General features: G+C 38.1%; 1 protein-coding gene across 5 annotated transcripts in view; it reads right to left on the reverse strand.

Annotated features, from left to right (window-relative positions):
* SGCG (sarcoglycan gamma) overlaps window positions 1-10,207 on the reverse strand; it is a 103,129-nt gene extending 92,922 nt beyond the window's left edge. The window contains exon 1 of one of the 5 annotated variants that reach the window (XM_079298843.1): window positions 9,828-10,207. The gene's annotated coding sequence lies outside the window, so the exon portion shown is untranslated. Of the gene's footprint in view, window positions 1-9,569; window positions 9,614-9,827 lie in introns of those variants that run through there. The other 4 variants (XM_079298845.1, XM_079298844.1, XM_079298846.1 and 1 more) reach the window with 4 other exon arrangements.
* Window positions 10,208-24,440: the final 14,233 nt, after the last annotated feature.

Consider the following 24,440-nt stretch of genomic DNA (forward strand, 5'->3'; position numbering starts at 1 on the left):
CTTACAGCTATCTTCCAACAGCACTGTGCTTCCTGCATCCAACAGTTACATTGCCAGTATATCACAGCCATTTCCACATTAGTTGCAGAAACTCAGATTCCTGAATGTATCTGCAAATTCCCCTACACAGACAGCAGCCCCTAACTACCAATATGATTATCTCCATTTGGCTACTGTATGATCCAACTCTTTTGGGATGTGCTGGTGCCCAAAGCCAGGCTGGATGGGGCTTTGAGAAACATCCTGTAGTGGCTGGTGTCCCTGCCTGTGGCAGGGGTTGGAACTGGATGCTCTTTATGATTCCTTCCAACACAAACAATTTTATGATTCTCTTTTATGATATAAACACCTCCTCCCTTGTTGCAGGAGACTTACTTCACATACTGCAAGAGTACACCATTTTCTAGAACTGTTACCAGAAAATTACTATGATTCTAATACCCATTAAAGGACACAAATGAAACTGCTTTGAGTACCTTTGAGAGATCTTTACATTTGTTTTCATGCTATCATTGATGTATCATTTCAGTTAAAGACTCTCATGTGTTCCTGTGACTTGAATCTAAAGAATAATGATCTAGTGTAACGCTTTTTACAGGAAAAAAAAGAGAAAATATTTTCTTTCCACTCAAATCACCGTTTCCACAATCTATTGTGACTATTGAAGACCTCACCAGTTGTTCCTGTTCCTCATGCAGTACCAACTGGTTTTTTGGGACAAAGGCCTGGAGCATGTCTATTTTATCTCATGGTTTTTTTCCCCACCAAAGACCTAGATTGTGAAAAACCATAACTCCTGTATTTAATACCAATTGAGTTTACATCTAAAACTAACAGGAAGAAAAGACATGCCAGCATCTCCTTTATATCCTTTTATATCTGCAATAATAAGCTATTCAAAAGGATGAACAGAAAGAACAAATTCATTTTCAAGACTTTAGAAAAGTCAACTATCAGGAGATTTGCATCATTTTACTTCTAGGTGATGTCTGTTGCAGCTTGCAGAGCTGATTGAATGTCTCTGCTTAATTGCAGAGACAGCTTGTTACTACAACCAACTTCAGTCAAGCTATTTATTGTCAGGCATGCATTTTCTCATTTTTTCCCAATTGCCAATGAAGTAAAAAAAGTATGATTGCTATAGTTTTAGTTAACTTACTACTTCCATGAAGGTATTGTATTTGCAGAATACTGCCACAGCTCATTAGAAAAAGATGGAAAAATCACATAGTAGTTCAGCCTGCCACGGCAAATTCAAGCACCAAGAAATCTTGTGCTAACTAGTAAATCTATATTAACTTTTTTAGAATATTTTGTCACATGAATAAGAAAAAATTGCCTAAAAAATAAGTGAATTGTGACATAGCTGTAAAGTATGTGTGAAGTGAACTCAACCAAAAGTGTATTCCCATAGCTCAACTAAATTTTCCAACCCCTCATGGAGCTTCAATTAAAATAAAAACAGGATTTCACATGCAGCCATAAAAATTATTTTAGTCTAGTCACTTCTGCTGTTAATTATAATTTTCTGCACACTCTGCAAAAAGACTCCTTGAGTCCATGCTCATCACTTACATAGTGGGCTGAAAGCTGCAGTACTCATGGGAAAGAGACTGACCCCGATCAGAGATTATACCTAAAAATGACAGGACAATCAATAAACCCTAATGATAGATAGATGAGAAGCAGATTTCACAGATGGCCTCAACTCCTGGATATTTGCATGAGGTGCTGATTTCTTGATAGGCATGGACCTTGAAGTAAGCCTGTCAGCCAAGAGTGGATGCAGCAAATATCTGCTGGAAATGTGAGCTGGAAAAATGGCAAAAATTTCTGTACTTGCTCACCAGACTGATGATAGGACTAAAAAAAACACATGAATTAGCATGCATGTCCAAAAATTATTATCTGCCAGTGAAATGTCTTCAGTCAGTGTTGCATTCATTGCAGATAAAGGTCTGGCATGCTCAAAGACATATGTGCAGACATAGGTGCCAACTATACAAGCAACCTGAGACAAGAATTCACTGGCATGCTTAGGCACACTTGCATTTTTTGTTGGAATGGAGGACTGAATGGATTTGTTATCAGCATGTTTTTGGACTCAGCTGAGCAAATAATAACAATGGATGCTTAGTTTGGGTTACTGATTCAACTGGCTGCAAGTTAGCCCACCATTTAAACACCAAACAAAATAAAACAACCCAAAAATATCTGAATACAGCTCCTGAAAAAAAAAAGTCATAATTAACACATAATTTCAAAATATTCTCAGGGATTCAGTACATGTAGTGTATGAGACATTGTACGACAGTAAAAATCCCAAGAAATTTTAAGACATGACTTAGAGAGATTACCACAAAACACTCCCAAACCTGAGAACAGTTTGGCAATCATTAGGGTTTAACTAGTAGATAAGAGAGATACATAGCCCCATACTTAATAGGGAGGGATGCTTCCTTTTAGCATAGGTATTTCATTTGTCTCAGATTTAAGACAGACCTTCACTTATGGGAATAAGAAAGCAACGACAGTGAAAATTTCCTTACAATCATCCTTACTTTCTTTATTCTCAAATGCTAGTGTTTAAAAATATATAAGCAATACCTATTCTTGGAAAATGTCTAAATAGGAATTAGGAAGAGAAGATACAAGCTGGACAAAGAGCAGAATCATACACATATCCTAATTATACAGTATTAAGAACCCAATAACCCATGTCGATGGGTTACTGCAGACATTTCAGAAGTACCATAATGACTTCCCCTAAAAAGGAAGGCCTGATGAGACTCTTATATTGCTCTAAGCCATCAGTGAAATGTGCTGTTAAGAAGACAGCATATGCTAACAAAAGAGTATTATTAAAGAAGATTTTTTTTTTTCCTATAAATGCATATGGTTTTCTCTGTTAATTTGGTTGGAGGACAGGCACAAATTTTCACTACCAATCTTAGTAAAGTTGACTGCTTTTCCATAGAGATGTTAGAATTCAAAATTTCAGTCGCCTCAAGTCTAGTGTATCCTAAACATGCAATGCTCAAATGTAGCATGAAACCAACTGTACTCCTCAAAATGCAATATTTTTAGTTGGATTTTCAATTTCTTAATGTAGTTCCTTTCATTAGAATGAATAAAGACCTGTGCAGCACTAATATTGCTGTAGCTTTCAAAGCTATGTTCACTTGCATCAAGAACTGCAGCACATCTGCAATGTTTAACCTGAAATAATCTTTTGGAACAGAGAAAGCCCTTAGTGATACCTCGGGTCAATTGTGGCAAAACTTCACAGAAATTTCATGATAATTCCACCCTAGAAAAAGCCATGATGAACAAGTGTACTTATCCCCCAAAGCACAACCTTTTTTTTCCTTTTAAAGTGGTATTTAAGCCAAGTAGTATCAGAATTTAACGTGACTATTAAATTCAAAGGTGTAATAAGTGATTCAGGCCATCTAAATTTTATAGGGTAACTTTCTCTACACAGACTGAACAAGAAGAAAGCATTAAATGTTCTGGAATTAAAACACCATAACTGACAAGATCATTTAATTAGACTACAGTAGAAGGCTCTCTGAAGGCTACCTGTCCTGGTGTCACTCACTAAAACTATGTAAGCAACAATAAGTAAAGACAGTGCACACATCTTCCCACAGCACTGTGCTTGCTGCATCTAACAATCATATTGGCAGCACAGTCACAGCCATTTCCACATTATTGCTGGAACTCAGATTCCTGTCTATATTCCTGTGCATTCCTCTACACAGATTACAATCCCTAATTATGAGTATTATTACCTCCAATAGTATAGAGACTTCTGTGCAATCCCTTACTCTTTTGGGGCATTCTAGTGCCCACTTGGATTGGGCTTTGTACAGCCTGGTGCAGTAAAAGGGGTTCCTGCCCATGGCAGGGGGTTTGGAATGGGATGATCTTTGAGGTCCATTCCAACTCAAGCCATTCTACAATTCTATGTCTTCTGGGAGCACCTTGCATTAGCTAGTCAGTGACTAAGGGAAGAATCACAGAATCACAGAATAACTAGGTCAGAAGAGACCTCCGAGATCATCAAATCCAACCCATGTCCTAACACTTCAACTAGACCAAGGCACCAAGCACCACAAAAAAAAAAAAAAAATTAAAATTTAACCCTGGCGATCAATGGGGTGAGATATGTTTGAGCCAGATCACCATCCCATCCCATCCCATCCCATCCCATCCCATCCCATCCCATCCCATCCCATCCCATCCCATCCCATCCCATCCCATCCCATCCCATCCCATCCCATCCCATCCAGAAGATCACATTGCCTAGAAGTTTGGTAAGCTCATCACATTCCTTAAAAGATCCTGAGAACACCCTTGACTTCCTTCTACATCCATGAAGAACACAGCTCATCCAGCAACGAAATGTCCTGAGAGAAATAATATGACCTTGCACATCAGACAAAAAAGCAACTCTGACCACTGCCAAGACACAGTAAATGGTTTATTAAAAACTGAACCTTCCTTCTAAATAATAAAAGGCTTCAGAATCCAGTGATGGTTCCAACAACAAGGAGGAGGCAGGATGTCTCTGGACTTCCACAATGGCTGCTATTGCAGTCTTTTTAGGACTTTTTTCTCAAATTATCCGGGAAAGTTTGGTTTTGAGAATGGATTGAGAGGTTCCAGTGAAATTTATTTAATCAGCCAGATCTTTCCATTTTGTTTCTCTCTCCTTGGTTGTTTAACTACTTACAAGTTTTGAAGTCAGCACCAGGAGACGTCTGAGTCCTTTTTATTTACGTGCATATGTACCTCTATATGTAAAAAATATTGCTGTCTTCAAATCTCTGAGCAAAAGTCTTCATAGCCTGGGAAAGTGCTGCATCCAAGAAAATCAAGTGAGGGAACCAGTATCATGCTATGATTTTTCACATACAAAATTTTTCTCAATGTTGCATATTAGTTTACAATTCCTCATTAGCAAATAAATAAGCTGGGAAAACTGACAGGTAGTTATGGACAAAAATTTCTTGTTTCTGAAATCAAATAAATTGCTTGTTTAGAATCAACTTATATATGCTATTATGTCATTTTTAGATTAATGAACAGGGTTTTCAGTGTACATTATGCAATTTCTTGAATTTTGGAACTTTTCCCTCGAAGTTCCTATTCAAAAAGCAATCTACTTTTCTGCATCATAGAAAACCATGTTTTTACAGTATCCTTGATAACAGCAACTATGTTCAATATATAAAATTCAAATTCCATAGTTCAATTCTTAGAAAACAAATAGAATCTATCTCTCCAGGTTATACAAACATGATATTATGAAGTTTTCAGAATTATTTATAATAAATACATCTTCAGAAGTACAGAATGCTTAATGCACAACCACAAGCAAGGAATTTATTTAGGTCCTTTTGTATGACTCATATATATCCAAGTTTCCAAAAGTAATTCTTCAATTTCAGAGGCTGATATATGTAAAGTGACTTGACAGCAATATTGACAAATATATTAATTTGGAACATCACAGTGAATCAATTCAGTGAAGTGGAAAAAAAGTAATTAGATGTTCAGAATCATTCTGTTAAACCTAAGACTCTACATATTTGTAGAAAGCAGGTAAATATAGCATCAAATTTTATATTATGGCAATTTCATAAAAGACTGTTAATGTTTTCAGTGCCACACACACCTAACAGAAAATCATTTTTCAAACACTATTTTAGTTTTTCCTCTAATGTTTCCATAAATGTGTACAAAAGTGAAACTTTAGTGACCTTTAGAAATTATCTAAAGCATAGTAGCTCAAACAGCTCAGTAATTTCACATATTATTCCTCATTACTTGGTGACTAAAGTTACTACAAATAATTGTCAGAAACTGAAAAGTAAAACTAGCACTTCTATTACCTTATTAATTTTCATGAGGTTTGTGTACAGCATTTTAATTACAAATAGTACACATGATACAATTGCAAGGGACACTGCCCAGGAGTATTTTGACCTCACACACATTCAAGAAAAGGTATTTGGTTGCTCAGTAAAACTATTATATTAAAAATAATTTCTAAATTAAAAGGCACTTTCTTTCCTTTAAAGCAATGATGTTTTGCAACAAGACCTTTCTTAAACACATACATACTACTCCTGACTTGGACTTCATAATAGTTTCTAAAAGACAATAATATACACATTTATACACTCTTATAACACCTATAGACTGAAACCCATTAGACTGGTTAATCAAGAAAACAGGTTGCATTACCATATTAAGAGAAGGCTCCCCAAGTCTTTCCTGATAGATATTAATCTCTTTATTATTAAGAGAAGTGACAGAGTATAGTTTTTACATATAAGCATGACATTAGGCTAAGGAGATCTAGAAGCCAGGACTAGAAATCTTGGAATACAGGACTAAAATTCAGAATAATGACGTTAAACTGAAAACATGATCTAGGAGAAAATTAAGATGCAATTAAAGAATGTAAATAGTTTAAGTAAAAAAACTCAACTGAGAAAATACTGGATGAAGACACCCAGTGTGTAGCTTCTCTGGTATTCTGGTGGTTAGAGTTACCATGAGCAAAAATGATCAGCAATACTATATTCTTGCATAAAAGACAACACACTACCTTGAACTGAAGCTAATCTTTACAGATTATTTGTTGGTAAGTCTACAGCTGTAATTTCCTTACAGAACACTCTCTACCTATGGAATAAAGGGAGAAATTAGAGGAATTCAGCAGAAAATATTAACTACCAGAGGTCTAAAAAAGGTGACAAAGAAAGCAAAAATTAAATAATCAGGAGTCTTTCAGTTGAGAGGAAACCAACACCTAGAATGTGCATGCAAAGAGAAAGGTCATTCTGCAGGAATATTACTTGTTTGTGGTGACCAAAAGGAATCCTTTCCCTAAATCTAGCCCTGTCTTTTTACAGATTATCATATGTACTTCTCAGTGCCTGGGAACTGAACTTGTAACTAAAATGTAATTTTCTTTAGCCAGTATATTCTACTTTTTATCAGTTCCTTGCATCTGTAAAACCATTAAACACAGGGAACTGGTTTCACAACGATTTTATCTACTCCAACCACACCAGATGGTTTTAACAATGAAGTAAAAAGTTTTATATTGTGGTTCAAGAGATGTCTTTAAACACAGCAGTACAAGGTCTGCAAATAGAACTATTAAAAAAAAAAAGCTGTATATGCAACCACAGTTTTCAGGTAAAAGCAAATACTTCACCTGTTTCTTCAGGAACACCTTGACCCAAAATCCTCAAGCTGCACATTACCTTCAAAAGCAGAAACTTTATTTTTAGAGCAAATGTTCATGTTAAAAAACCAACCAAACAAGCTCCCCCTCAAACAAAAAACATCATAGCAAATAAAATCCCAAACCCTCAGTTCCTAAATTCCTCCTCCTTTTTCCCCCTTTACTTAACTTCCCACACTTCTATACCTTAATGTCATTTTACATGCCCCCCTTTCTTCACCTGGCCTTTTTCATTGCTTAAGATTTCACCCACTGTAAAAACATTTGCTGGACACCCAGCCACGTTTAAGCTCCTGACTTCCAACATGAGCTCAGCTTTTGACAGCAATTCCTATATACAATTTGGATATGTTATCAGAACAGATATCTTATTAGCAAACAAAGCATTTTGCCTCAGTATATTCTACCCATATTGTACCTCTGCATAGCTTAAGTACCAGCACTTTTGTGAATTCGACTAAGACGCTGATATGAATAGAATTAATTCAGATATCTGGTTACAGAACTGAGCACTAAATCCACAGGCTTCTAAATATTAAAACTATATTAAAAATCCTAAATTAGACCCTACTTCAATTCATCCTTACATCTTAGTTGCATCCTAGAAATGATTTTACAAGCCAAATATTCACCTCCATAAAAAAAAAACAAACAACACATTGAAAAGTTTGTCAGACAGTTCAGAATGACATCTCCTTTTAATACACTACAGATGCTCACTCCTATGCGAACCAAGTTTTAACTGTCACACTGTCAAGAAAAATGATAATTCCCTAGTCATATCTTATCTCTGCAAGGAAGAACTACAGAACATTTTACAATAGAAAATTGAATCATATGTTTAATAAAACCTGCTGCTTGTATGAAAGCCTAGAAAGATGTTGTATTTGAAGCTGACAATGAAAAAGAAAAAAATAAAAAAAACCAACCAGGGAACAAAATGCAGAAAAGTGGGAAACATTTTAAATTTTACATGTGTTTATTCTTCTATTTCCTCAGCTCTCTCTCAGCTTAATGTAATATAAAAGTCCATTAATAAAAACTTGAGCACACGTAAAGAAGTCTTTGAGCAGCATTGGGTCATTAACTGTGGTAGACCTTCTCAAGGGATATATCCATATGCATAGTAAGAAAAGTCCCAAACTGAAAATCACCTTAAGTATAGTGCCTTATCAATATATAACAATCAGGCATTACCTGCAGCAACAGATGTATATTGCAAAATCCATTCTCTTTTTGAATGCTCCCCTAAATCTGGTTTCAAATTTGTTCTTTTAAAAACCAAGCAAATAAACCCCCAAACCCAAAAAGCTACTCATACTTGTTTGATCAAATGAAATTAGGTTCGTTGCACTTAAGTTTTTCCTTCAGATTTTGCAACAAATATTGTGGAATTGCCTTGGTATTTGAAAGTCTGTAAGTAAAACAGAACCACAGCTGATAGTTAAGGTAGACTATCTCTGATTAACTGAGTTACCACAGAACATTCTCTGTAAGGGGAAACTGCCTCATTTGAAATGGCTTGAATCTTTCCACTCTCAGTGCAATTTGCAATGTTCACATCTTAGCTCAGTCTGGGAGGGAAGGAGGCTTCCTAAGGTACAGATTGTTTGATGAGTTATTTTTCTTTAAAGTGGTTCAATGCTGGTTTTTTGCTTTCCAGCCAAGGTGCCTAGAACCTCTGTGTGGAACTCTGCTCACTTTTGATTCCTTAAGCTACTTCAGAAGAACTAAGCAAACTACTTGAGTCTGTTCTTTATATAACTTAGGAGCAAAGGGGGAAGAAAATAATTGCAAAACATTTCAACTGGGATTTGATGTCCAGCAGAGTTATGATGATTCACACATTTTACTAACAGTTTCTGCTTAATCCACAAATGTTCAGTTACAAAGCCCCAGCGAAATGTGAATCAAAAAGAACAGCGTTTGCATTTGCTGTTACGTCACACAACACAACAAACCTACCGAACTCTCGGGCGTACTGCTGCGCGTCTCTTTCTCGCAAGACTTCGCAGTTTGTTTTCCCTAAACATACCTAAACTGACACAAGCAGGTAGGTCAATTTCACACAAGAGCAGGATGTGGCCATTAAAGATGCCGACATTACACTTGCAGGGATACTTGATCCTACTCCTCTAACAAACCAGAGTGAACACAACGAGACAAGTTGAGCGAACTGCTGGCAGCACCGCTGCTGCCACCCGGGGGGAAGCTCAGCACCCACTACAACACAGACAGGCTGCTTCTCCCTGGCCATGCTCCCGTCCCGGCTGATCCCCTGCCGCTTCCCTCCGCCCCTTACCCCGCTGGAAACTTTCCGCTGGCAGCAGAGTCGAGCCGCGGGATGTCGGGGCCGCGCTCCCATTGCTCCCGCCGGGAGGCACAGCCGGGAGGCACAGCCCGGGGCACCGAGCGGCTCCAGCCGACACACCGACGCGCCGCCCCACCCCGCGGGCTGTCCCCGGCCGGCGGCGGGACAACTTTCCAGGGGACGCTTGCCCTCTCGCAGCTCTGGAAGCGTGTGGGTCGGCTGGGGCCGGGCAGGCTGCGGGGCGCTTACCTGAGGTCCCCGCTCGGCTGCAGGGCAGAGCAGCGTCCCCGCGGTCCCCTTCATGCCCGAGGGGCTGCCTCGCCCGCACACGCGTCCTCATCCACCTTCCTGCCCGCGGGCTGCGCCGCCTTCCCTCGCCCTGGCGGGGCGGGCGCCGCTCTCGCGGTCTCGCCGGCGCGGCAGGGAGGGAAGGAGGAACCGGGGCGGGCGCCAGGAGGAGAAGGAAGGGAGGGAGGAGGAGAAGGCGAGCAGGAGGCGGGAGGGAGCTGCGCCCTCCCTGTCTCCGCCCCAGCCGCTGAGCGGACACAGAGCGGCGGCGGACGGGCCGCGCTCCCAGGGCGCGGGCAGCGCCAGGGCTGCCCCGGCCTCGGCTGCACCGGGTCCGTGCCCGATGTCCCCGGCTCCGGCTGGCAGGGCTGGGCTGGGCTGGGCTGGGCTGGGCAGGGCTGGGCTGGGCTCGGCGGTGCCTCTGGAGGGCGCCCCGATCCCAAAGCTCCGCGCTTCCTCGGAGCGGCCCGGCAGGGTTGGGCAGGGCTGGACAGGGCAGGGCAGGGCTGGGCTGGAGAGGACAGGACAGGCTCCGCAGCGCCTCGCTCGCTGCCAGAGATGGAGTTCTGGGCCGGCCTCAGGGTGGGACTGACGGGCAGGGAAGGTTCGGGATGTGTGGTGGGAGCGGGACAGGACAGATGTGGTGGAGAGCTCGAAAGGAGCTGGGGGTGGATGCCGGAGGAGATTGTGAGAAGGTTTGCACGGTTCAGGAGAAGAAAAAGGAATTAGGGAGGAAAAGAAGGAAACTGACCGAGACAGAGAAGGGTGACGTCCAGATTAGGATGAGGAATGATAAATACATTTTTTCCTGATAATTTTTGCAGGAAGGTTGTTCAGAAAGGCAGGGAGGAGTGAATACTGATGGGATAACTGAAGAGCAGAAAGGATTGTTGGGCAGCAAAGGGAAAAATGTGTCCTGTCTGTCAGCAAAGGCAGGTTTTGGGAAGGTGACGAGACTAAGGAGATAAGGATTCTGGAGAATCCAAAACTTTACTGGGCTTGGCAGGAAATACATGTGAAACTTAGATGAGGGGTATGGAGAAGTTAAGCGACCTTATCCTAGAGGTTAGAAAAATGAGTCACTGAGGAAGTGATTTTAACTAAGAAGGGATTTTAATTAGAGGAAATATGCCCTAGTGGAAGCATTGGAAAAGTAGGAAATAAGCACTACAGGAATTGCTGGGCAAGAAGGAACTCTGATATTAAAAGAACAATTTCCAGGCTGAAAGAGCTAGTGCATCTGAGCAGAACACACTAGGCTCTTGGTTGGAAGGAGTGGGAGTGTTGCTTCAATATGAGATAGAAATCACCCTGTCCAGAAACTACTTCTGTAAGAATTGTGCAGTATATCTTACTATTTTCTGTCAAACTGTGCCAGAAGAGCACACTGCATGGGTAGTGGAAAGTTGGATTCAAGCTCTCCAAACTGAACTCACCTTTACAACCTGTGTAGCAAAGTGTACCCTGAGTAGCAGGAGTAGCAGTAGGAGTAGCAGTAAAAGCAATATTCCCTACAGACTTGATATCATTCTAGTCCTTGGAGAACTGAATTGAGCTTTAGCTTTTAGCCAATCCAATCTAAGAATGTATGTGCATGCAGATTAATTGCTTTTAGTATTTACTGATTGGAAGTTCATGCTGCTGAACTGAACTACCCAGGAATGTCTGTTGTCCTTTGTCGGAAATAACTTGAGATACGATGGGATACAAACTGGATACATGAAACTGGAGTAGAAATTACTGTGTGTACACTGAAATGTGTCTTTGAAGTATTTACTGCAGAAATGAGAGGAACTATAGTGAACTATAGTAAATTTATGTCCTGCACAAGGCTTGTCTTGTATGAGTGATTTACAATAAGCAGAATATTGTAGGCACAGGCTAGCCAGGGTATAGCTTGGATTTAAGAAAAGGTTCTCCTGGCCTGCTTTGAGGTAAGACTATGTAATCTGTATCTTTCCCGTTGGTTTTCTCTCTTCATTTTTCTTCCTGCCCTTTATTGTGCAGAATCTTCCTTCTTCTTGTGTCTCATCAATCCTATCACTGTGCTAATGTCTAAAACTAATTTTGCATATTTTATGTATATAGAAATTTTTATGAGAGTTATTACCAGAGATCTAGCGAATGATACTTCAGTAGCCATCTCTTGCATAAAAATGGTGTGCCAGTCTGGACTTCCAGGTGCTGTTGTAGTATTGGAGAAAATAATGATGTTTTGAAATAAATGTTTAGCTGGTTGTTCATAGGAGTCGAAAGTTCTCTGACAGTTACCTGGGGAGCTGCTGCTCAGGACTGGTGAAAATCTTGTATGTATGAAACAAGGTGAGATCAGCGTTTTCAAGTTATTTCTGAGCTTTCAGTTTTTTCTTAGGTGGTCTTCTTGAAGATCTGTAGCTAATCAGGAAACTTTTTGTGAAAGGCTGCTCTCAGAGGTGCTGTTTGTTACTAGTTTGTATTGTGTGTAACAAAGCTCTTCTAATTCCTTTAACTGTTATGTGTCTGATTTTGAGATAATGTACTGCATATTATTGTCCTGGATACACTAGTGAGTTTAATAAAAATCAGTGGAAAATTCAGTCATTTTCTTAAAAATATGTACTTGTTAACAAATTCTATACTTGTTAATATCATCCATAATGCACATGGATTTGTAAATCCAAAGTATAGTTTAAAAATTATTGGTTGGGTAAAATTCTAGCAGTATGCTTTAATCACTGGGACAGCATTAGAATTCAATATGTTGGTCACTTAGATTCAATAGTATTAATAACTTGTGTGTAAGAATCTGTTCCATAGAAAATTAAATATTGTATTATGGATACCAGCTATAAACTCCATGAAGAAAACACATTTACTTTGATTGACTCTCTGTTTTCCTTTTGAAGACAGATTTCTTGTACAGAGGAGTAAGCAGTGAGTGAAATAAAAATGTTTGGGTTTGTAATGAACTGGCTAACGTGTTAATCAGTTCAGGTTTGTGGTATCCATATCCATGTGAACATTTCAGTTCACCTTCTGCTGCCTCACCTGTCCCCACCACCCATCCACTCCTCACTGGCTATGTTGCTTATGTCTTTTTTTAGATTCCTACTCAGCTGTGACAGAAGTTAAATAGCTTTCCCAATAAAGAAGCTCAAGGTCCAAGTTGGGAACAGCTCATAGTGACGGCATGGATCCATCTGTACTCAGCTGGCTCAGCTCTCCAAAGACACAATCTTTGGGTTACACTATGGCTTCTCACAGTGCTGTCATGTGCCATGTAAACGTTAATCTGCCAGCGTAGCCCTACCCTTCAAAAATTGTATACTGGACTGTGAAATAGCCAGGTTGTCTCTGGGAAATTTCTGTGGTTCATGCTACAAATGTGATACTGTTGTTTGAGCACTTAAAAAAAAAGAGCAATGACACCCGTTGCCCCCCCCCCCCCCCAAAAAAAAAAAAAACCCGATCAAAAAACTTTATAACAAAACAAAAAAACAACCCCAGAGTTCTTAATATTTTCAGGGATTATGCCTGAGTGGTCAGCTTCCTTCTGAGAAAAAATTCTTAGGTTGTTTTATGAGGCCATCTCCCTGGGCACCATCCAACTGTGTAAATTGAAGTCTGAAAAACACAAGGTGGTCTATCTCAGGGCTAAAGGATCCAACAGCTTTTCTGTGGCTATGTGTCATATGGCCTGCTTTTTCTGTGACCACCTATACAAAACATAAAGCAAGCCCTTGACAGCATATTTGCCCCTTCAAGAAAGGCAGGGCTTCATCTGGGTTCCATGGTAGGTACTGGTAATAGCTTCCCTCTTGAAATCCAAGGATAGAATGACAAGGTGTTTCTTCACATTCAGACTCAGTGTCCATGATAAGACCCCAGACTAGGTGTAAGTTCCAGAGGACTGGAGCCCAAGGGCAACCTTCCATTGGGAAGTACACTGTGCTTCATATAACCCTGAGCTCTTGCAATGCTCATACACGTTCCTCTTCAGCTTTTCTGTGCCTGTTTAATTCCTCATACTACATCTGGAATCCATGATTGTGCCTCAAAGTCATTTATGCTCTTTATGTAGCCAACAAAAAGCTAAGTGCATCCTGAGCATTTTGGAGACAGGTTTTGAAGATTTCTGGTTACTCCTATTAATGCCACAGCCACTTAGGCAATAATATCAGGATTTATTTGTAAACTGAGGTCTGCAGCCTTTTCTGGCACCTTTTCTATTGAGGGGGCCCAGAGTGTAGATATTGGTTGAGTCCAAGGCTCCTTTCAGTGCAATTCCTGCTACATCCAACCAAGAGGAAACACAGACCAGATAGTTTCCCTGGTTGTTACTGGCAGGCAGCTTTTTGTATACCTTCCTTGCCTCCTTTTTTTTTCATTCACCCCTCTTAAGTTTCTTTCCTCTTAATTTCAATGCACAGTTTGAAAGATTTCTTGCTGCAATGCAATTTTGCTGTAATTAATTCAGACTACACATTTTGCTTGTCTTTTGTACCCTTTAGATCTGACTGATATGAGTGCACTGTTAGCAGAATGAACACAGTTCTCATTTCTACCAGTTCTGTACCAATTTATATTGTATTGTTTTCTTCTCAGTTGCTAGTTTACCTCTTTCTTCCCCCCTCTGTCTGTTGGGAAAGGGATGAACTAATTAGATTTTAAATGCCATATTGCAGTTCTAAATAAAGTATTACTCATTAAAAATAACCTTTTATTATGATCTATTTTGTCACAAAATTTCTTGTAGGTCATGTGTTGTCCCTATATAAAATTGTTAACAAAATTTATAAAATTTCTTTTTTAGTTCTACCTGCTTAAACCAAATCAGTCATTGATACAATGTAGTTGGATAAGTGTTTTGGTAGTGTCTTGATAAAGGTGGTTCATAAGCATGAAACTTATTGTAAAGTATTTGTAGTAAGGAGGCAATTGCTTGAAAAGTTATTGTCTCACAATGATAAATGGTAAAATAGCATATTATATTTAACCTGGTCAAATATGGCAAGTGAGACTTGTCTTTTTCTTTTTTTCAAAAAATTGAATTAATTCCTAAAATTATTAGGATCTCTTTCTGAAGTCGTACAAAGATGGATCTCTGTTGTTGGTATTCTAGCAGTGGTTATAAACAAACCCTTTAATGTTCTTCTGAAAAAAAAAAAAAAAGGTTTAGACTATTGTTAACAGGGTTTTTCTGCTTTGCTTTGGTTCTGGTTTTACTTTTTCTATCTAAATTATACTGTGTCTCTTGCCAAATTGCTATCAACATGCATGTGGCATAACAATTTTATTTTCAAATCTTTACTGTCAGCTGAATAATGTCTTTTCATGACACTATCTGTGGAAATGTGAATTCCTTGGAGGCTTTGTAATAGTAATCAGTACTTTAGAAGTTTCTTTTGTGCTGTTATTCAGTTTAGCAAGAATGTCTTACAGCCCTGAAGAAGAATAATTTTGTTGAGCCACTAGTTCTTGTGTCAGCTGGATGAATTCATGCTCACTGTACATCTTTTAAATGTACTAAGTAATAGTAATAATAAATATGGTGCTTCAGCTATGTTACTACACTGAAATGTTATTTCACATCATTCTTTTAGTGTGCAATAGCTATGCTGGAATTACCTCAGCCATTGCATCTTATATCTATCATAAAATTTTAAGTTTAGTTTATATTAGTATGTATATCTTTGTTTCACTTGCTCCTTTTAAGAATATGGATAACGCATGTCCCAATGAGAAGCATAAGGAAAGTAAATAGCAATAAAGATATAAAATATTGTGGATTACAACCATCCATATAGAGACTAATTAATACATAGTAGTACAATCATGAACAGGCCAGGAATTCTATCCTATTTGTAGGCTGTTAGGAATGTATACTACTCACTTCAGCTGTTGTACTGGGTATATTCAATCATATATGTGGCTGAATATTTATAACATGGGCCCTTACTTTATGTACTGTAATGCATAGAGAAGTCCTTTAGTAGTATCCATAGATAAAACCATTTAGAATTATCCATGGGAATCAGTGCTCAGGTCTTATCCCACAGTCTCACACATGGAATAATGATGTGCCCTGTTTGCTGTGCCATTGATTCTGTCCCGACTCAAAAAAGAAACATTTGGACTGTTATGAAATCCCCAGTTTAGAGTCTTTCAGAATTGCTTATTTCTAATTAAAGCAACTTCCATCCTTCAGTCTTGAGGCTATATTTGAAACTGAATTCATCTATGAAACATTAGTGGCAGGGTGCACCCCAAATTGTCCCCTATCTGCTTTTAGAAGAATTTCTACTCTATGTTCTTTCAGAAGTTCAGAAAGATTCTGAAGTTAGATTCCAGTGTGGAAAATCACCTAAGACTTCTAAAAGAATACAGGATCTTCTGAGAGCCCTCAGTCCTGTGTTTCTGCCATTCTGAAACATGAAGAGACACATAATTTCCCACTGAAAAGAAGGGAATTATAGCAAATGGCAGCCAGAATAAAATAGCTACTTCAGAGTTGTGGCTACCTTTGCAAAATTGAAGCCCAGTTCCATGAAAATACAAGAATTTTCAGGAACAGTAATTGAAATGAAATAGCCAAGAAGAAATGCAGTATTAAATCACATAGTTCTTTAGCTTATTTTCTCAGTTAAAAAAGAAAAAAAAAAGTATCTCAGGCTTTATTTTATATTAAACATATATTTTTTCTTAAGCGAAATACAGTTATGGCTTTGAAAAGGATGACCAAACAGATCCTGCTTCTGTGTAACTAGTGCAGGATATAAATTTTCTTTGCAAAATGTAAATTCATTTAGGATAAATGTAATAGAGGTGAGAGTTGCTTATACAGACATAATCTAGGAGAAATGTGTTAAAATCTCCTATAACCTCCCACTACTCCCAATTCTGGTTCAACTTTTCAACCCTCAGTGTTATTATAGGTATAAATGTAATTCCTGAATAACTTGTTATATCTAGGATCAGTATTTCCACTGCTGAGTTTGTGAGCACGTTGGTTTAATTCTTTAGAAGTTCTGAAGAGTGTAGGAATGAAAGGCTAAATATCCTTTTGTGGGCAGTGTTTCTTAGCTCTCTGCTTAACCTCTGTGTTATTTTGGTTTTCATTATGACAATCCTATCTTTGATTGCACATTGTGTTTGCCTTATGGAACCTGAAGTATGTTCCTGTATTTCAGACCAAGGAGTAGAGTCTCCATTAGCTATGAAGATTAACAGAAATCTGATGCAGTCTAGTGTCAATGTACTATGTGCATATCTGAAGCCATATGCTTAAAATTGCCTTCACAGAGTAATTACTTCATTATTTTTTAATTAAGTAATTAAATTAATTAATTATTACTTCATAGGGTAGTTCTGTTCTAACAGGAGCACTGGAGGTCATCTTCATTCATTGCTTTCTCAAAGCAAGTGTAATTAGGTCAGGTTGCTCTGGGCCATGTCAACTGAGCCTTAAACATCTCAGAGTCCATAGACAACCTCGCTGTTCATAATTTGGATAATCCTCAAGGTAATTTTAGCCTCTTAATATCTGCTCAGAATTCTCTGTGTTCCCATCTGTGTCTGTTTCCTCTCCTCCCACCCCAGTTCACCTCCAAGAAGAGCATGTCCCCCTGTTTGCAGTACCTGCTGGTCAATTCAACTTGACTTGCATAAACACATTAGTGGATATATTCCTAAGTGATGAGGGAGACAGAAGTCCATTTATTTCTACAGGCTACTGGGAGAAAGAAAGCCACCACTTTTGCTGTGTGTCTCTAATAGAAGCATTTGTAGTTCTCTGTGCAGAGCTTGCATATTGAGTCCTTTGAGCTGTTTGATCTGTCTCACTTCAGATCAGGTGGGATCATGGCACTGAGGTGTGGAAGCCAAATTGTTGTATGTGTAGCTTCAGGATTGCTTGTTAACAGAGGGCTTTCCATCACATCAGGAACCCTGTAAATTAGGTGCACCACTGAGCCAGAGTTGTCTTCCAGCCATGTAAATGCTATAAAACTCATGTCAATTGGCCATCTGTAGGGTCTAGTGCTCTTTGATATGCCCTAGAGTTATCCTTCTTGGCACTCTGCAGTGTGCACCTTCCCTCCTTGTCTTTTGTCCCATAATGGTTTCTTGGACAAGGTAAGACAACTCAAATGACATTAGACACTTGTATGTGGATATATGCTTATCCCATTCTGTGCTTTTTTGCTCCTGCTCTAAGGATGAGATTCAGTTTGAGATTTAGAAACCTTCATGCAACTGCACTTCTATATTGAACTGTAAACTAAGGGTTTAGTTATTGTCATCATTATCAGTGGGGACCTGGGCTTTGACTGACCTGCTTACACAACCAAGGGGGCAAAGTGTGCTCTAGGATATCCAAGACAGCCATGGGATCAAAGCACTGTGAGATGGGGTTTGTGGGAGACACTGTCCTTGTGGGGCAGCCACTGGAAGCCAGTTAAAACATGCTATAGAACCTGAAATTGCAGTAAACCTTTCCTGTCTAGCTGAGAACTTGTTATATGCTTATTTCTTTCTTCCCTTCAGGATATGTGTGGAAACTTTTTTACCTTTCTTCTCCTTCTGCTCCACTGTGCAGCAGTATGTCAGCCTGCTGTCACTGTTCAATTATCACTTAATTGAAAATTGACTTGATTATGAATTGCATGCTTATTAAAATCAATTCAAACATAAATTACTGTTCAATAATATACTTTGATGTCATTCAATGTTATTAGTAAAGATGCTATGCTTTTTTCATTGATGCTTATTTCAAACTAATGAATAAATATTTTATTAAATATATTTTTTAAATTTAGGGAAAAGTACTTCTTCCTTACAGTTTTTGTACCACATGAAATGTACTTTGCAGACCTTTTTCTCTAGTTCTGTTAGGTGCAGTTGCTTCTAGTTATCTTTCTTTAGCTACAAATGCAGTTACAAATATGAATGCATAATGCATCTACTTTTGTATATAACCATATTTTCTCTTTCACAGTGTGTAAAACAATAAATCATCTCATTAAGTAATTTGAGGAATACATAATGAGCAACTTTGGGATATAAACTTTATTGTATACATGAGCTGAACTCTTCATAACAGTTCTTGAAAGAATTTTTTGACTGGTGGGATTAATTATATATCACACAGATGCCTGTCATACACTCTGTTTACACTATAGGGAAATGAAATAGGATAGTTAATTTTCTTTTATTCTGTTAAAATGCCAAGGTTTAATTAAACTGCTTCAGCTTAAGGGTTGCACAGCTACTTTCAGCTGTCACAAAGCATACTAGAAATTGATTTGTCATTGCCTGCATGCCCAAGAAGACATTCAGCAGGCATCATAATTTCACTCAAAATTGCTTTTATTAATCATAGCTGTTTTTAAGTTTCTAAAATTTGTATGGGAAACAGAGTATATTAAAATAAGTTTCAGCCATATGCTCAGGGAATAAAAACAATGCAAATGCCAAATATCTGAAATCTACGTCCATTTTTGAATTAACATCTGGGTTTTGCTTTTTTTATGTGAGATTTTTATAACATTGAAATTTCATGCATGTTGGATTTTACATTATCATTCCAGTTATACAATAACAATTAGACAGCATCATGAATTAGCAAGACAATTATGAATAATAAAAACATAGTAACAGAAAATGAAAACTAACTACTTGCTTGCAGCAATGCATATTTGTATGTAATGTATAATAACCATGATATAGAGAATTTTTAAAAATGTTGGCAGAAGGGACATTAAGCTTACTTCAAGTGCTCCACACCCAACCTTCTGTGATATGATAAAAAGAGCAACCATGATGAGCAAGAGAATGAAGCCATTACTGAATCTGCATTCCACTTTGAAAACCACAAAGGCAAAAGCTACAAATATAGGAAGGCCCTTAGGGCTGTCTTTAAACATGTAGGGAAAACTGGTGTTAAGAGAATTCTTTTTCCTCTACCACTTTCTGAGTTTGCAGAGAAAACTCCAGCTGACGTCTGTACACAGTGTGCTTCCAGCATGCACACAACTGCCTGGAGTTTGGCAGTATTCCCTGTCAGCTTCTGCACTAATTAACATGTAAGGTTTCACACAAAATGTAATAATTTGCAAGAGAATAATCACAGAATAGGAATACAAGTAAAACAAGTACTGTCTGCAGCAAACTCCCTAGGTTGGGATCGTGTATTAAGCTCATTATGGGGATTTCATTTTTGGTTGAACCTTCCTGTTTTCAATTTCCCAAGGCTAGCTAAAATTTTTTGTGTTTTCTGTGGCTGTGATCAACACAGTGTTATTGAAAAGTTCTGTATCTCATATGGCAGGAAATAATAAAGATTCTGACATTTTTAGTCTGTGAACTGATGGCTCTTGATCCTAACCTGTAATTTAACTGTGGATAAAGTGATTTCTTTAGAGGTAGAATGAGGATAAAATATGTGACTTAAATCAGAGAGGAGTTGGTCTGAAGCTGTTTCCCATCCAGTTTCCTTCAACCAAATTACAGGCACCCCATTCTTTCTGAAAGGCTGAGCTTGGATTCCCTTACATACTTGTAGTTTGTGCTGCCTTAGTTTGTCTCTTGCTTGTCCTCCAAGCAGGCCTCTCTTCTTTACCCTTCCCTGATCTGAGATTTTGGTTTACAACTAGCAACAACTTACTAATTGAGCATTAAGGTTTTATGTGCCTCTCATCAGGGTCTGCATGTGAGGCAAACCTTCAAGAATGATGTGAACCACTGTGAATGTAGTGAAAAATTACCTTCTGACAGTCCCAAAGCCTGCTGACAGAACAAATTAATTTTAGCAAATGAACATAAAGTTCTAGAATATGGTTACTTATATTAACTATTAAAGGAAGGTAAGCTGAATCTTTAGGCACTACAGTAATAGATAAATCTATAGTATTTCAATGAGATAAAGGGACGCAGTCTAATACATTCCTTGTGTGACCTCCACCAATTTCTTTTATATATGTACATTGAGATATTTAAAACCATTATTGTTGTGCAATACATCTATTTGGAGAAGAATGGAGTGGATGTTTCTAAATATCATATACCCAATACCATTTTGGGAGAAGGAAGTAGATCATCACATGGTATAAACTGTGATGGATCCTTTCCTCTTATTGTAGGTGGTGCTGCTCAGAATGTGAGCCATAAACTTTACACATAGAACTTTAAATCAGGAAGGAAAACCTTTCCTTTCATGTATGGCCACCAAGCACTTCAGGGATACTTAATTTAAATAAAAACCTTCAGCTGACATAACACACCTTAAGGTCTCCAAGTAAAATTCTTATCATTGTTGCATGATTTGTGGAACAGTAGAGAACCTTGCGTTTTAATTCACCAAGGTTTGTCAGCCACCCTTGGTTTATTTTTAAAAGCACATACTGTGAAGCTGAAAATATTTTTTTTTTTTGGAAATTGCCTTCACTTTTTCCCTTTGCTTCAACTGTCATCTGCTTCAGATACAGTAAATGACATTATTCATACTCATTCATGCAGGGATGCACTTAATAGGCTCACAGGAAAAGTATTCATTAGTTGATTGACTGTAACTTGATTGCCTGTGGATAGCATTCACAGGTTTGTTACTTCATTTCAGCAAAGAATGGAATCTGCCACACCTCAGTCTGCATAATTATGAATACAGTTCTTACTGTCATGAGGAAACATTCATACAATTATAAAACATTCAGTGCAAAACATTCAGCCAGTGATGTCTTCAGTAACACTGTGGTATTCACAAATCAAACCATATTTATTCTAAGAGTGAAAAAGGTCCTTTAATTTTGCTTTATGATCAATATTTTAGGAGCATAATCAAATTGAAGATGTAAACTTTCTTGTAAGAAGGGTCTGTCCAGGATGCCTGGTTTAGTGGAGAAGTAAAACATACAAGTGGTACCTCAAGTTGTTTACAAGATAAAAAACATCTATAGAAAACATAATAAATTTAATCAAACATATATGCAAAATAAACCAGCTAGATTTATTAATGATTTTTGGGGAGGCTGTGTTTGCAAGATGTATTAGACTTGTTAGAAGGATTCTGTAGTATTTTAGAATTTTGTTCTCAAAATCCATTGGGAAACTTCTAACCTTTGGGAGAGGAAAGAAATGCTTGTTTTCAAGAAGCGTTTAGCAAACATTTAAAAAAGCTTTTATCCAAGTATAGATGGTTACAGAACAAGTGGTTAGAGAACACACTTCTTATAGTTGAGACAAGCAAAGACACCTTGCTTTCAATGCTTACACCCTGTTTTCCATCTCCTTTTAAAGGTAGCAGCAGTGCTGTACCACACACACAGAAAGCATTTCTTGATCTACCTGCCTCCCAGCTCACGTATATTCATGATGTTTCTCTGCATTGCAGGATAAGTGAATATCTTTGTAAAAAAATGAAAAAAAAAATTAGTTTCAAGTAATAGATATTAGGAGCTAGGCATTCCCTCGATCACTTCCTTATGAATCAATCCTGGAAGTTGCCATGTGCATATTTCAGTTTGTCTTTAAATTTCAAAAATATTTATTATTTCTTTCTGCTTTTTCACAAGTTAAATGAGTGTTTTTAGCAGGTTTCTGATAGAATAATGGAAATGGAAATTAATTTGAGAAGGGAAGAAAGATAATGTTTGTATTTCCTTTATGACTCAGATGAAAGGAAATAAAAATAAAAGGGGTAGAAAACATCATACAGGAGAATTTGTAGATGTGTAATGTAGTTAGTCATTTCAGGGTGAGAAGGAAATAGTCATCATTCAGAAATTACAGGTTTTTGCTATGGTTTTAGTTTGAAATTTTGCTGTTATTTAGCCCAAGTGTAATCATACACAATAGTTCATTTTTCTTAAACTGGCAGAATTGTAAATTAATATCTCTCTCCATTGATTAGAGAGAGGGCTTGGATTATATGAAGGTCTTGAATAAGGATAGATTAATATTTGTAATATTTGAAAAAGCAAGATCTTTTTATGCTGGATGAAGTTTGCATGTATGTTACCATATGGCTCAAGAGACATGTTGCAACCCCACTAGTTTTATTTTCCCATGGTCAAATAGGAAAGCTCTCAGTCAGATGAATTTTTTCCACATATGCATTGTCAGGTAGTTTGGGCATTCTGAGTAATGGTTGAAAAGAACAGGGAGAATACTCTGTTTCAGCTTCATACAGTTATCCTGAAGAAGGTTTATCTTGAGGATTATTCCGACAGATGCTGCATGCCATTAATTGTAACAATCTAATTAAACACATGCACTGAAAGCATAGTGACAGTCAAATGGTCACATAGCAACTCTCTCCTCTCTACAGTCTCTTTTTTGGAGTTGGCTCAGTTTAATTATGAGAGCTGTGGAGCAGTGGTGCTTGGTGCAGCTGCCTCCTGTGCTCTCAGACCACCTTGTCTTTCTCTTAGTGTTTCAGTCTGGTGCTATCACTGATTTGTCTCACCAAAGGTCCTCAAAGAGGCATGCTGTCACCTGGCTATTGATATGAGACAGATTAATTTTAAAATTAAGTTATTATGAAAACTAGTACCTTACTAGTACTTATTATTGATTACTGAGCTTCATGGCCTCAGGGAACCCTTTTAATGCACAGCTCTTCTTTTGTAAGACTCCTTAAGGAACACTGAACACTCTTCTGCCTTCAGAGATCTTGAAATACTGCCAACTGCTGCTGACATCTTTATTCCATTTCAGTTTTTCTCAGATTAATAATTATATTATGGTGAAGATCTCCATGTAACAGACTTTATTTGCTTCCCTAGACTTAAGGAACATCACGTGCATGGAATGCTTTGCTGATATCTTCTCCTTTATCCATAGGTGTTTATACAGATAATGGTGCATTATATAGCAGAACAGGCTGCCATATGGATCACAAAAGAGTAGTGGCCTGTTCCCTGCAGAATATAGAGGTCATCTGGTCCTCCCATTAATACTTCACATAGAAGTGAAGATAGATCAGCCTATATGGTGAATTTAGAATGTAGGGAATGGAAAATATGAGGTTAGTGGGTTGTGCAAATTGAATGCAACGTGTTTGCTTGATAAAGGGTAGCATGTCTTCATGCTTGCCTTGCACTCTTCTGCCTCTGGCCTATGGAATTTATGGTTTCAATCTTGAATTGCACTGGGGAAGAGCAAATTAGGGGCAAAAACTCAGAACTGATACAGAGTTTTTAAAAATTTCCTTAAATGTCAGTGGGAGGAACAGAACCCCATGCTACTTGGAAAGGGGGATATTACCTAATTCTGATGCACAGATCTGTCCTAGTTTAAGATTGTTCTCAGTTTGTATGAGGTACAGAGACCATAGATGCCAGATTGCAGCTGTAAAAGAGGGAGGTTGCTATTTGGCAGAGGTGCCTGTAGTGTCTGCCTCCTGAATAACAGACAGGGTGATTAGGTAAAAGGAACAGGATAAATCTTGTAGGAATGGAGGCAATGTAAGTTATGCAAAGAGCAGCTGATTAATGCAAACATATTGTAAGGAAATGATTGATTAATAGGCATGACTAATACATGAATTAAGTAATATTTTTCAGCAGCAAACACTATGATCTCGCATTTTAAATCTGTGTC

Source organism: Erithacus rubecula (genome assembly GCF_903797595.1).
Source record: "Erithacus rubecula genome assembly, chromosome: 1".
Classification (NCBI taxonomy): Eukaryota; Metazoa; Chordata; class Aves; order Passeriformes; family Muscicapidae; genus Erithacus; species Erithacus rubecula.